Raw genomic sequence first — 12,225 nt, 5'->3', positions numbered from 1 at the left:
TGACTATCTATATATGGGAGGCCTATGGGAGGCTCAGGGACAGCTCATCACGCTGTACTGAATTTCTCCCAATGGTTTTGTATGTAGATATACATCACAGAAAGAAAGGGTAGCCTGGACTAGGCTGTACACATGGTGTAACACAATGATCTTTGTGTGCTGGGAAAAGATGGGTGTTGGTTCACTCCATGCCTGAATGAAACCAGTTTTCCATGCAGTCATCTGCCCACGCACACAACCACTTGGAGAAATTCAGCAGCGCAAGCCAGCCCTCACATGCAAAATCTAACTTCAAGTGTCTTCTTCTTGGTCTGTTATTTTGATGTCTTTTCAAAGTGGAACAATAAGCAAAAGCTTGCTCCTATCCCTAGTTTGATTCTTGGTATAGTAACAACGCTCCATTGACGATCAATCCCATGATGAGTAAGTATTCCTTTTAAAGTGGTAACAAAGCTTAAAAACTACATAGACTGCTGATCCAGTTCTCACTTCCTTAAACTCACTCACTCACTCACATAGGATTTTACCCGCCACAAATAAAATGTGTCCACAAGGGATGAAAGAGACACAGGGGGAAAATATGAAGTTTATGATGTAAAATCTGACACTAGTTGCAGGAAGGCAGAGCAGGGGAAGCAGCTGCCGGACAACACGTTGGATGTGTCATACCAGCATTTCCGTCTTCCCTGCCCTGGCAGACCCCCCCTCCCCAGGGTGCCCCATTTTTGCCACTCTGCACTCCTCTTCTGATCATGGAGTGCAGGGTCATTCTGAGCTGCCTGTGAGCCAGTGCGTGGGGGTGGGGAGGTCAGTTCCTGGAAACCAACGTATCCTATGCATTGGATACTATAGCTGGCTATAGGATTGCTCCCTTAGGCAGCAATATAGTTACCTGGGAGGAAGCTCTATTAAACAGTGGGGCTTACTTCTGAACAGACACATATAATTCCCTTCATAACAGGCTCCATAGACATTGAAGGAACTTTGGAAAGCCATGCCAATTTGCACTTCATAAATAATCTCTGGATCAGTTTTTGACATTTCATTTTCACTACTATTCAAGTGGTAATTAACTTTTTTTTTTTTGCTTAAATACTAATTTCCACCCTAATAATGTAAGAACTAGTGGTATTTCTCTGAGATCAGAACAGATTGTAATATATTATTACATCTAAAGATCACTTCTGGGGAGGGAGGAGGAAACAAACTCACTGCCAATTTGAAAACTGCTATGAAAATGATGTGGATTCCAAACAGGATTTCATTTTCAACTCTATTGCCAGTGAAGCCTGTTACAATTAAATCCCCCCATAATCAAACCACTATCAACAACCAAATGAATACTCTCCAGATAGGCTGCGTCTTTTGTCACTGATGCTTAAATATTGTTGTGTTGCGGTGCACTAATTATTTTCTTCTTCCTTGTGGATCTCTATATTTTCTTAGAACTACAGGAGTTGAGCAGAAGCTCCACATGGGCTGTACCATTTCGGATGTGGGGGGGACTGAATGATTGAACACCCTCTTTTGTAAAATACCCTGCACATTCTAAACTAGCTGTGCACAAAGGAAATGTTCGCTACAATGTTTTCACTGACAAGCTGTTTTTGTATGTGTATGAAATATTTTATGTGTGGGGAGCATTCAAACATACAGTCTGCTGCTTTCAGCCTGAGATGGTCCAGTCCAATAACAGACGCATTGCATGGAGCTTTGTTTCTTCTGCTTTTGCTCTCATGTTGAAACCACCATGCCACTTCAAATGATCCAGTTGACTTTGAATTATAGTAATCTTGACTGATGGACAATGCAGTAAAACAGAAAGCTCTCCAAACTAGCAGTACCAATGCTACTTAGCAATACTTAGCAATGCTTCTCTTTTTCCTTCACTCTGCCTACTGAGCACAGCTACATCAGAGTGCAAAAGAAACTGAGTTTAATTTGGGTTTTGTCAATAATTGCCTTGAAAAATTTCTTTAGCTTTTTCCTTCCTGTGTTGTTTTGTCATGAACTAGCAGAGTACCTGAAAGTGCCCTGTGGACCATTGGAGATGCATGAGTCACAATTTAGATTCACTAGCTTATGTACAGTCAGGGCCAGAACTATTGGAACAAGGATAACTGTTTTGGCAGTTGGCCTCTGTACACCACCACATTGAAGTTGAAAGGAAACACACCCAGATGGGAGAGAAGTCAGGACATTCAGCTGTAATTCAAGGGATTTGACAAAAGTGGGGCACTAACCATTCAGGAAGTACAGCCAGTGGCATACGCATACCCCCATCATTGGTGGCTCATTAGTAATGGAACAAACCATCATCATTTCAAACTTAAGGGTTGCCTTTAATGCCTGGATGAAAATCCTTTGCAGTCAATGACTGCCTGAAGTCTGGAACCCATGGACATGGCCATATGCTGAGTTTCCTCCCTCAAGATGCTTTGCCAGGCCTTGACTGCAGCTGCCTTCAGCTGCTGCTTGTTTGTGGGTCTTTCTGCCTTCAGTCCTGTCTTCAGTAAGTGAAAAGCATGCCCTATTGGGTTGAGATCAAGTGACTGACTTGGCCATTGAAGAACATCCTACTTCTTTGCCTTGAGAAGCTCTTGGGTAGGTTTTGCTGTATGTTTTGGGTCATTATCCATCAGCAATATGAAGCGGTGTCCTATCCGTTTGGCAGCATTCGGATGAATCTGAGCAGAAAGTATAGCCCTATACACTTCAGAATTCATCCTGCTGCTTTTATCAGCAGTCAGGTCATCAATAAACATCAGTGACCTGGCTCCATTGGCAGCCATACATGCCCATGCCATAACACTGCCTCCACCATGCTTGACAACTGATGTGGTATGCTTTGGATCATGAGCTGTTCCTTTCCTTCTCCATACTTTCTCTTCCCATTATGCTGGTACAAGGTAATCTTGGTCTCATCAGTCCAAAGAATCTTATTCCAGAACTGGGCAGGCTTTTTTAGGTGTTTGCTGGCAAAGGCTAATCTGGCCTTTCGGTTCTTGAGCGTTACTAGTGGTTTGCACCTTGTTGTGAAGCCTCTGTATTTACATTCATAAAGCCATATCTTGACTGTAGATGTTGACAATGACATGCCTACCTCCACAAGAGTGTTCTTGACCTGGCTGGATGTTGTGAAAGGGTTCCCCTTCACCATGAGCAGAATTCTGCGGTCATCCACTTTAGTTGTTTTCCGTGGTCTTCCAGGCCTTTTGCTGTTGCTGAGCTTGCCAGTTAATTCCTTCTTTTTCAGGATGTTCCAAACTGTTGTATTGGCCACTCCCACTGTTTTTTGCAATCTCTCTGATGCGTTTATTTTGTTTCCTCGGCCTAATGATGGCTTCCTTCACATGCATGGACGCCTCTTTGGACCTCATGTTGGGAGTTCCAGGGAACAGCTACCAAATGCAAATGTAACACTCAGAACCACCTCCAGGCTTTTTATCTGCTTGATTGGTCATGGGTTACCCAGGACACAGGACACACCTGGCCATGCAGCTGCTTGTCAGTCAGTCATTCCATTACTTATGAGCCACCGACGATGGGTGTGTGTGTATGCCACTGGCTGTACTTCCTGAATAGTTAGTGCCCCACTTTTGTCAAGCCCCTTGAATTACAGCTGAAAGTCCTGACTTTGCTCCCATCTGGGTGTGTTTCCTTTCAACTTCAATGTGGTGGTGTACAGAGGCCAACTGCCAAAACAGTTATCCTTGTTCCAGTATTTCTGGCCCTGACTGTACAAGGATGTGCTCAAGGCTTCTTCTCCCGACAAGGAATTGGGGTGATGTGGTTGTTACAGGACTAGCAGAGGTTTGCTTAGCTCCACCATATAATGATGAGCAGACCTCTGCTTCAGTTTGGTTAAAAGGTCCCAGGGCATAGTATGAAGGCACATGAGGCAACCACCTTGCTGAAACTAAGCAGGTTTGGGTCTGGTCAGTGCTTGGAAGGGAGACCACCTGGGAATAGGGATGTCACAGAATTCCGCCACAGACTCCAGTGAATCCATGGAATCCATGGCGGAATGGCCTCCCGCCCCCCCACGGAATCCCCCCGGGACAGAGTGTACCTGGTGGCGGATGCGGCAGCTCCGGCGGCGGCTCCAACGGCGGCGGCTCCAGCTGGTCTCCTGGCCGCTGCTGGGCTGCTGTGGCGTGGCTGCCATTTGCATGGCTGCCTTTTGCGTGGGCTGCTGTGGCGTGGCCGCCATTTGTGTGGCTGCCTTTCATGATAGGCTACGTAAATACTTACATAGCCTATCATGGCAAAGAGCAGGGGCGCAAATGGCAGCCGCTGCATCATTTGCGCCCCTGCTTTTTTCCATAATAGGCTACGTAAGTATTTACATAGTCTATCACGGCAAAAGGTAGCTACGCAAATGGCATAGTGGCTGCCATTTGCATGGCTGCCTTTTGTCATAATAGGCTACATAAATACTTACGTAGCCTATCACGGCTTGGCAGCCACACAAATGTCGGTCCGCGTAGCGGCTGTCATTTGCGGCCACAGCAGCCCAGCAATGGCCGGAATTCCGGCTGTGGCTGGCCCTGGCTGGCGGCTCCATGGAGTCGCGCAGAGCGGAGCCGGCTGGGTAGGATTCCGGGGATGGGATGGAGTGCCTCCCCCCCACCGCGGATGCCCCGGAATGGAGCAAGGTAAGTGTTTCGTACATCCTTACCTGGGAACCACATGTAGCCACCTTGAGTTCCATGATGGAAGAAAGAGGGGATATAAATGTAATAAAATAAACAAACAAATAAACAAAAGGTAAAATCATAAGGCGATGGCAAGCAGCTATTTCTGTAGCTATATCTAAATTTCTGTAGCTATTTCTAAATTTATATTTATGCCTATAAATTAGGTATAGATATAACTGGCAAATTGGTGTCCTCCTTTGTCCTCTTTTTTGGTGATGCATTTTCTCTTTTCTGGCAATTCATAAATTGGCCCTATTTAGTGGCCATTGGAGAAAGGTGCAATATGTGTGTTTATTCCTGTGGGACTAAGTCCCTAGTAAGTATGCTCAAGAACTTAAAGCACTCGCCCACACAACTAGTTCTTCCTTGTTCTGGTTCTTGAGATTTCCTCAGGCATTGTCCATATGCTTCCAACTCAAAAAACCTGTAAAAAAGAAGAGGGATTGAAGCAGTTCAGACATAACGATGATGAACCAATAAACCATGGTTAATCAGATCAAGAATGAGGTTTGTGCCTGTGTGCTCCTGCTTTGCTCCTCCCTTCCCCTCCTCCTCTCATGTGCCGCACTGAAGCACTGATAGCTTGTTAAATGATGGCTTATTAAATCACAGATAATTTCTTGGTTTCATATATTGGTTTGTAAGCAGTGCTTAAACCACAGGTTTCCAGGACAGTGGGGTGCTATTAGCTACTTGCCTGACTATTAATATGTGTTTCTATCATTTAGTAATATAGTAGGCTTTTGTTTACTGAATGGTTACTTACACAAAAGTCATCCAAAACTCTTAGCAGTTGTTCATCTACAATTTAGATTCTAAACAGAAGTGTGATATGAAGCTGTATGGAAAGCACTCCCCCAGTACTTCTAACTTTCAATAACCAGATCTCAGATGTCAAGATTGTGATACATATTTATTTCAAAAGTGTTACTTTGAGGAACATCTTGACTTTCTCCTTACAGCTGATGGTTTCTTATTTAAAGTATAAACTATAGAACTGCGATATGACTGGTATCTTGCCTTCCCACTTAGTGTCTGCTTTTTCAGATGATTACTTTCCAAGAGGAATACTGACCATTATATTGACTTGATGTTGTACAGTCAAAAGCCCTCAGGCTGCAAGCAGCTGGTAACCCTCTGTCTAAATGGACTTGTAAGTGCTTGTCTTAATGTGTCAAAAGATAATGTTGAATGCAGCACCAGACACTTAATAGCTCAAGCCTGAGAACACATTTTCATTTTACCCATCCTTAGTTTTGTGTACTTCTGTGTGATAGAATAATATTGACTCCTTCAAAAGCATTGTTTCTTCAAGCAATTGAAAGATTCTTAACTTGCCATTTCAAACAAGTGCTACTCCCATAAATCCCTTACATTAGATTTGTCAGATGTATTCAATGCTTTGGAGCAGAGATCCTTATTTATTATTTTTTTAAAAAAATAAACCACTGTTCTGGTGTTGCTTGTTTTTTGTGGGCAATCAATTTTGACTTACATTAAGATGGCCACATTTGTGGGTGTGTTGGCAGAGGCTTAAAAAGGCTTCTTCTTTTTTAAAAATATATTTTTATTTATTTTATCTTTATAAATGAAATATACAATACCAAACATACCAACAACCTGATCAATACTAGAATTTCCCAACAATACAATATTCTGATGAGGACACCATAATAACAAAAAGAGAAGGAAAAAGAAAGGGGGGAAAAAGGGGGAAAAGGCAAAGGTAGGAGGAAAGGAGGTGAAGAAAAAGGAAGATTCTTTCCCCTTCCCCCCTCCTTCTCCCTCCCCCTTAAAGAATTAAATTTAAACTCCAATACCCCCCAGCCTCCGATGCCATTCTATTTTACAAACTATATCTATAACCTTAACAATCTTACAGTTTAATAAACAACCTTACATTTCAATATCATATCATCAATCTTATATCCAAGAAACAAGTTCATTCCCAGTACACTACAGTTCATTCCCAGTAGCCTAGATTATTACTACTGCTACTAATAATAATAATTTTTAAAAAGGAAAATAATTTTATATAATAATAAAATTTAAAATAAACCTTCAACAGTCAGTAATATATTTTATATTTTATACTAGATATATAAGTACACATTGTGCCCTAAAACAATTAATTTAAATACAGCATACCATATCTATTTTGAAATTAAAAAATATAAAGAAAAGCAAGAAAAAACAAAAGATGAAAGAGAATAAACAAATATATATATAATCATTTATCTTCTGACCTAGCCTGGATCATGTAGACTAAACACAAACAGTTAACAAAGCTTGTTTAAAGATTCCAGTTCATGGAGTTGTAACAGGAATCTCATGCATTTTTACGTTCAACCCATTTCATGATTTATAAACTTCTTCATCTGACCTTCAGACACGATACAAAGTGTAGCAGGAAATTTTAAGTAATATTGTAAGTTCATTTGTTTTGCTATATTTTTTGCTTTGATAAATTGCCTTCTTTTATTTGCCACCTCTTTGATGTAATCTGGAAATAACATAACTTTATCTTGTTTCCAGGAAAGGCTTCCACCCTCTCTTGCCAAATGCAGGATATAATTCTTTGTGGAGACTTTTGCAAATTGGACTGTGATGGTATAGTCAGTCCCCTTCACATTTGGCACATGAAATGCCTGCTCAATATCAAGTAAATAATCAGATGGGATAGGGAGTATCTCATGCAAAAGTTTATCCACAAAAATAGGCAATTTTACATCATTAGACAGATTTTTAATCCCAATAATACATACACTGGATCTTCTTGTGAAGGCCTCCAGTTGAGAAATTCTGTCCGAGGTATTTTTAAAACAAATTTGTGTCGAAGTTTCACTCTCTGCTACTTGGTCTTCTAGCTCATTAATTCTCGTCTCCATTTTTTGCCATGATGCATTGACGGCTCCTTGAAGGCGGTGATGGAATTTTGGATTAAATCCAACCTTCTGGCTTGCTCCATAAATTGCAAAGATAAAGTCTTTATCAGAGTAACTAATTCCCTTATATCTTCTGTTTTCGAAACTTTTGACACAGGAGGTACGGGGGGGGAGTTGGCGGTGAAGCCATCCCCTTTCTTCTCCTCGGTGCATTCATGTTTCTCTCAAACAGATCTTACAGGTCCTCAGATGTTCTCAGATGTTGTTAATATTTCTTAAATCATCCCACAGGAGTTGTTGATATTTCTTGAAGCATATATTATTACGGAACACGTCAGCCCTGTTTTCTGCTATGAAATAGGAGTCTCATCACAGCTTTTTGTGTTGGTAAAGCTCTGGGGAGATAATCCTGGAATCCAGCCCCCCCACTATCTCGAGGGGGGTACTTTTCTCCAAGATGTTGTCCAGATTCCGCCTTGTCCCCCCTTTAATTCCAGGGGGGAGATGAAAAGGTTTTTCAACCTTTAAAAAAGCTGTTTGAGAAAGCTCCCATGGGAGAACCCATGGGAAGCTGCCAGAGCGACATTGGTTCCAACTGGAAGTCTCGCTTAAAAAGGCTTCTGAATTAAAACTGACCTTCTGCACTCATATGTAGCTGCACTGTACACTCCAGCCAAAATAATGGACATGTTGGGTGAACAGAAAGAGAGCATCTTGCTGTTCACACTAGGGACCAATCTACATGGGGAATTTACTGTCGTGCTATTGCATCTCACATATAGGTGTGACACATGATCATTTCCCCCGATCTGTATCAGTCCCAGGTCTCCTTGCCACAAAAAAACACATTTTTGCGAAGTCCTTTTATGACTGATTTTCCAGTCACTGCGACTTCCATGCATTTGGGACTTAGTGTATCCTAAATATGTGGTACTACTCTGCGGTGAACAGAAGGAGCTTCAGTGCTGCGAGGAGGAACAGAAAGTTGTGTCAGCTAAGGGTGGACCCGACAGGAAGGAAAGGAGTTAACCTTTCCTGTCAGCTTCACCCTCCACTGACCATCAGGTTTTTTGTTTGTTAATGCGTACCTGTGCATCATTGCACCTTCAAATAAGCTTAATCAATGAGACACGTTCTCTCCTTTGTCCTTTTTATTTCTTTGCCTCAATGAACAACTAGCTGGCATGGATAACCATGTCTACACAAAAGTAAATCACATTCTATCCAATAAGGCTTACTCCTGAGAAAGTCAGCATGTTGCTTTTGGGATGACTTTTTTTTTTAAAGAAAAAAATCTCCATGTATCATTGCACCTGCTTAATGAATGTAAGAAATGTTTAAAAGAAGGAAACTTGTCATTCAGTCGCGGGACTCTGCCCACATATGCACAAAATAATATTTATTTATTTATTCATTCATTTCATTTCTATACCGCCCAATAGCCGAAGCTCTCTGGGCGGTTCACAAAAACTAAAACCAAACAACACACAATAAAACAATTTAAAATAAATAGAACATTAAAACCACAATATAACAATACAACCACAATAAAACCTAGCAGCAGTACAGGAGTTTAAAATACAGATTTAAAACAGCAAAGATAAAAATTTAGAAAGCTAAAATGCCTGGGAAAATAAAAAGGTCTTCACCTGGCGCCGAAAGGAGTACAATGTAGGTGCCAGGCGAACCTCACTAGGGAGCTCATTCCAGAGCCGGGGTGCCACAACAGAAAAAGCCCTCCTCCTAGTGTTGCAGAACCCAGAGTCAGAGAGACCACGGAGTGAAGGAAAAAGAGATTCTTTATTTAACGCGCGGGCTTAAGGCTGGAATCGTTTCCAAAGAGCCAGAAGCCCCGATTTACATTAGCACATTGGTTTTATAGACATTGTGACATATATGAAATGGCTCCTCCTCTCCCTCCCGCATGGGGTTGCAATCCTCAACATTTTTCCTCCTAGCACCATTGTTTATAATACAAGAACTGGGTTATAGGGTAGCCATGATAAGGAGAGAACAGAAGAGAACAGCAGAGAACAAGATATACAATTGTATGACCTTTGACAAGATAAGGAATTCCTGTGTCTCGTCAGCTTACAACAATATATTCAAGGGAGAAAGAGCTCAGCAAGAACATGAAGCATGAGACTGCATGAGGCTACTTAGTCTGATCCCCGATATGGCTGCTACATTCCCCCCTTAAATGCATAATTTCATTACAATTATAGCATTTCTGATAACTATACAAAGCTTTTTGTGACATACATATTACTTAGCCTTTTGTTGGGCTATTAGAGCGTAGAGGGCAGCAGTTTTACTAGCTGAGACATAAAACAGATTGGTTAAACAGCGCATAAGACAAGGAACGCAGAGACATAACAGAACTTTTATGAACAATACTGGTAGAATTAGGATGAACAATGCTTTTAAGCTAGCTAAGATCTGGAAGCCAAGGGGTTAACTAATTTAGCTAATTGTTTTGTCTTATTGTTTTGTTAGCTACTATATTGTGCAGCTTGTTGATCTGTTCATCTACAGCATTGCCATTATCAGTTAAGTTAAAACAACAGAGCTTTTGGTGTGTCTCACAACTTAAATGATGAAGAAGGAAGAGGTAATCTATACTAGCTCTATTTTCTAGAACTGCACCTCTTAGATCACGCAACTCTTTATTTAACAATGACAATGCTTGTGAGGTGGCATTTATGCTTTTGGCTAAGCTGCAAGCTAACCAGTTGTTCTTTAGACCATTAGCCAAGGCTAAACCTGGAACCCCAACTAGTGACATTGCTAAGGCCAATTTTTCTGAGTCAGAATATAACTGCACATGACTATTACAATTTTTAGTTAGTTGGAGTGCTCGAGGCTGCCATTGACGGATTTTCTCGGGCTACAGGGGAAGAATTGGCACCAGTTCAATTGGCGGCTGAGGCAACATGGGTGGTTATCAGACAAGTTGGCAGGAATGAATGACCAAGTGCGGGAATTACATGTCTAAAACCATCCATGAGGCAAAAGTATGTGGGCATCATTAAAAGATATGTTTTGAATTTTATTACAGTGGAAGGGGGCCAGGGATAGCTTTGTATTTTCTGGAAAAAATTTTGACAATTAAGCATTTGTGCACACGTAGCATTTGTTTCAGCAACGATGGGGGTGCGTAGAGTGAACTCTGTAGGGGGTAGGATCTTTGCAACTACGCCCCAATTAGCATTTTGGGAATAAGTTAAACTTACACCATAAACTTTTAACATGGTATCTTTTTGCATTTTCCCAGGATGTCTACAGACAGGTATTAAGCAAGAGCTAATAAGCCTGTTTGCAGGTATACCTCTTGGCAAACAAAAATGTTTTACTCTCGTGATGTTAGCCAGGTGAAGCCAGTAATTATCAGCAAATCACTGGGACAAACTTCTTTTTCCAGGGGCAGACCCCCCTTTTTGCACCTTATTAAGGAAACACAATGCAACACTACTAACACTACAACACTACAATACGCATGTTTGATCTTCTTTGGGATCTGACCGTACGCTGGGCAGCTATTCACCTGGCAAGCTGCAGTAGGGTCTAGTCCCCTTCTTCAATTCTCCAGTTGCAGGTCTGACCGTACGCAGGGGGACAGTTTCCCGGTGTGTCCACAGTAAGGTCTAGCCTGAGTCTTCTTACTGCTTTTTCAGAATGATTTTTAAAGGATTTTCAGGATTTCTGTTTATGGTCTACTTTCCCCCTCTCGCTCTTTTGACTCGTGTCCAATGTATCCAGGGTTTAATTCTAGCTGCTTTCATAGCTGCGGGGGTGGAAAGTATGACAGTTCTGAGTTCTTTCCATCTGGGAGTCAAAGGGTTATTTTTCCCTCTTTAACTCATACTTTAACTCTTGGTTGGAAAGGATGAACTTCTGTGATGGGAATTGGGGGCTTATTTTCTAAGACAAAGCGACGCTGGGCTTGAAGACCTTTGTTTAGTGTTTGGACTTCTTGTTGCTTGCTTTTGATGCTGCTCCAGTGTCAATTATGAAGTCAATGTCACTGCCCCTCACAGTCAATGTCACGGCCCTTCTCAAGCTGTCTCCCTCTTCGCCCATTCTGGCCCCTTTGTTTTTCTCCTTTGTGTATTTGATTTATTTTATTTGGGCATTCATGCCACTAATGTCCATCTTGTCCACACTGGGCACACTGGTTCTTTTTTTTAAGAATCTTCTGCCTCTGCCGGGTCTTCTTCTTTTCCTTTCGTCCACGTCTTTTTGGGCCTCTGGGTTGAGGGAGGTATACTGGCGATAGGCATTTGAAAGACGTTCCAAGTACGCTCTGGGGCCTCGGTGGCACCTTGCAGCACTTTAGACACTTTGGTCATATTAACTGACTTTTTCATACCTGCTTTCATGGCTTCTAACAGCAGGGTTTGATACTGGGTGAGGCGCTCTAGCCCCACGTGTTTTGGGATTCCAGCGGGGGGGGGAGATTTATTTACAAGGAGACTTTATTGGGTAACTTACAGCACACAGGCGTACTTAATTTTTGGATCAGACAGCTTCTCTGAACCACGAGCTATTGCACTAAATGGGTTTTTATACTATACATGTTACCCATGAGGCAGCACAACACTAGCAAGCATTTTCAGCATAGGCTAGAAGTGCTTGGTTCT

Source organism: Heloderma suspectum, chromosome 3 (assembly GCF_057233095.1).
Source record: "Heloderma suspectum isolate Gila_16-S chromosome 3, 16-S_ref, whole genome shotgun sequence".
NCBI classification, from domain to species: Eukaryota; Metazoa; Chordata; class Lepidosauria; order Squamata; family Helodermatidae; genus Heloderma; species Heloderma suspectum.
This window is presented reverse-complemented; position numbering follows the sequence as displayed.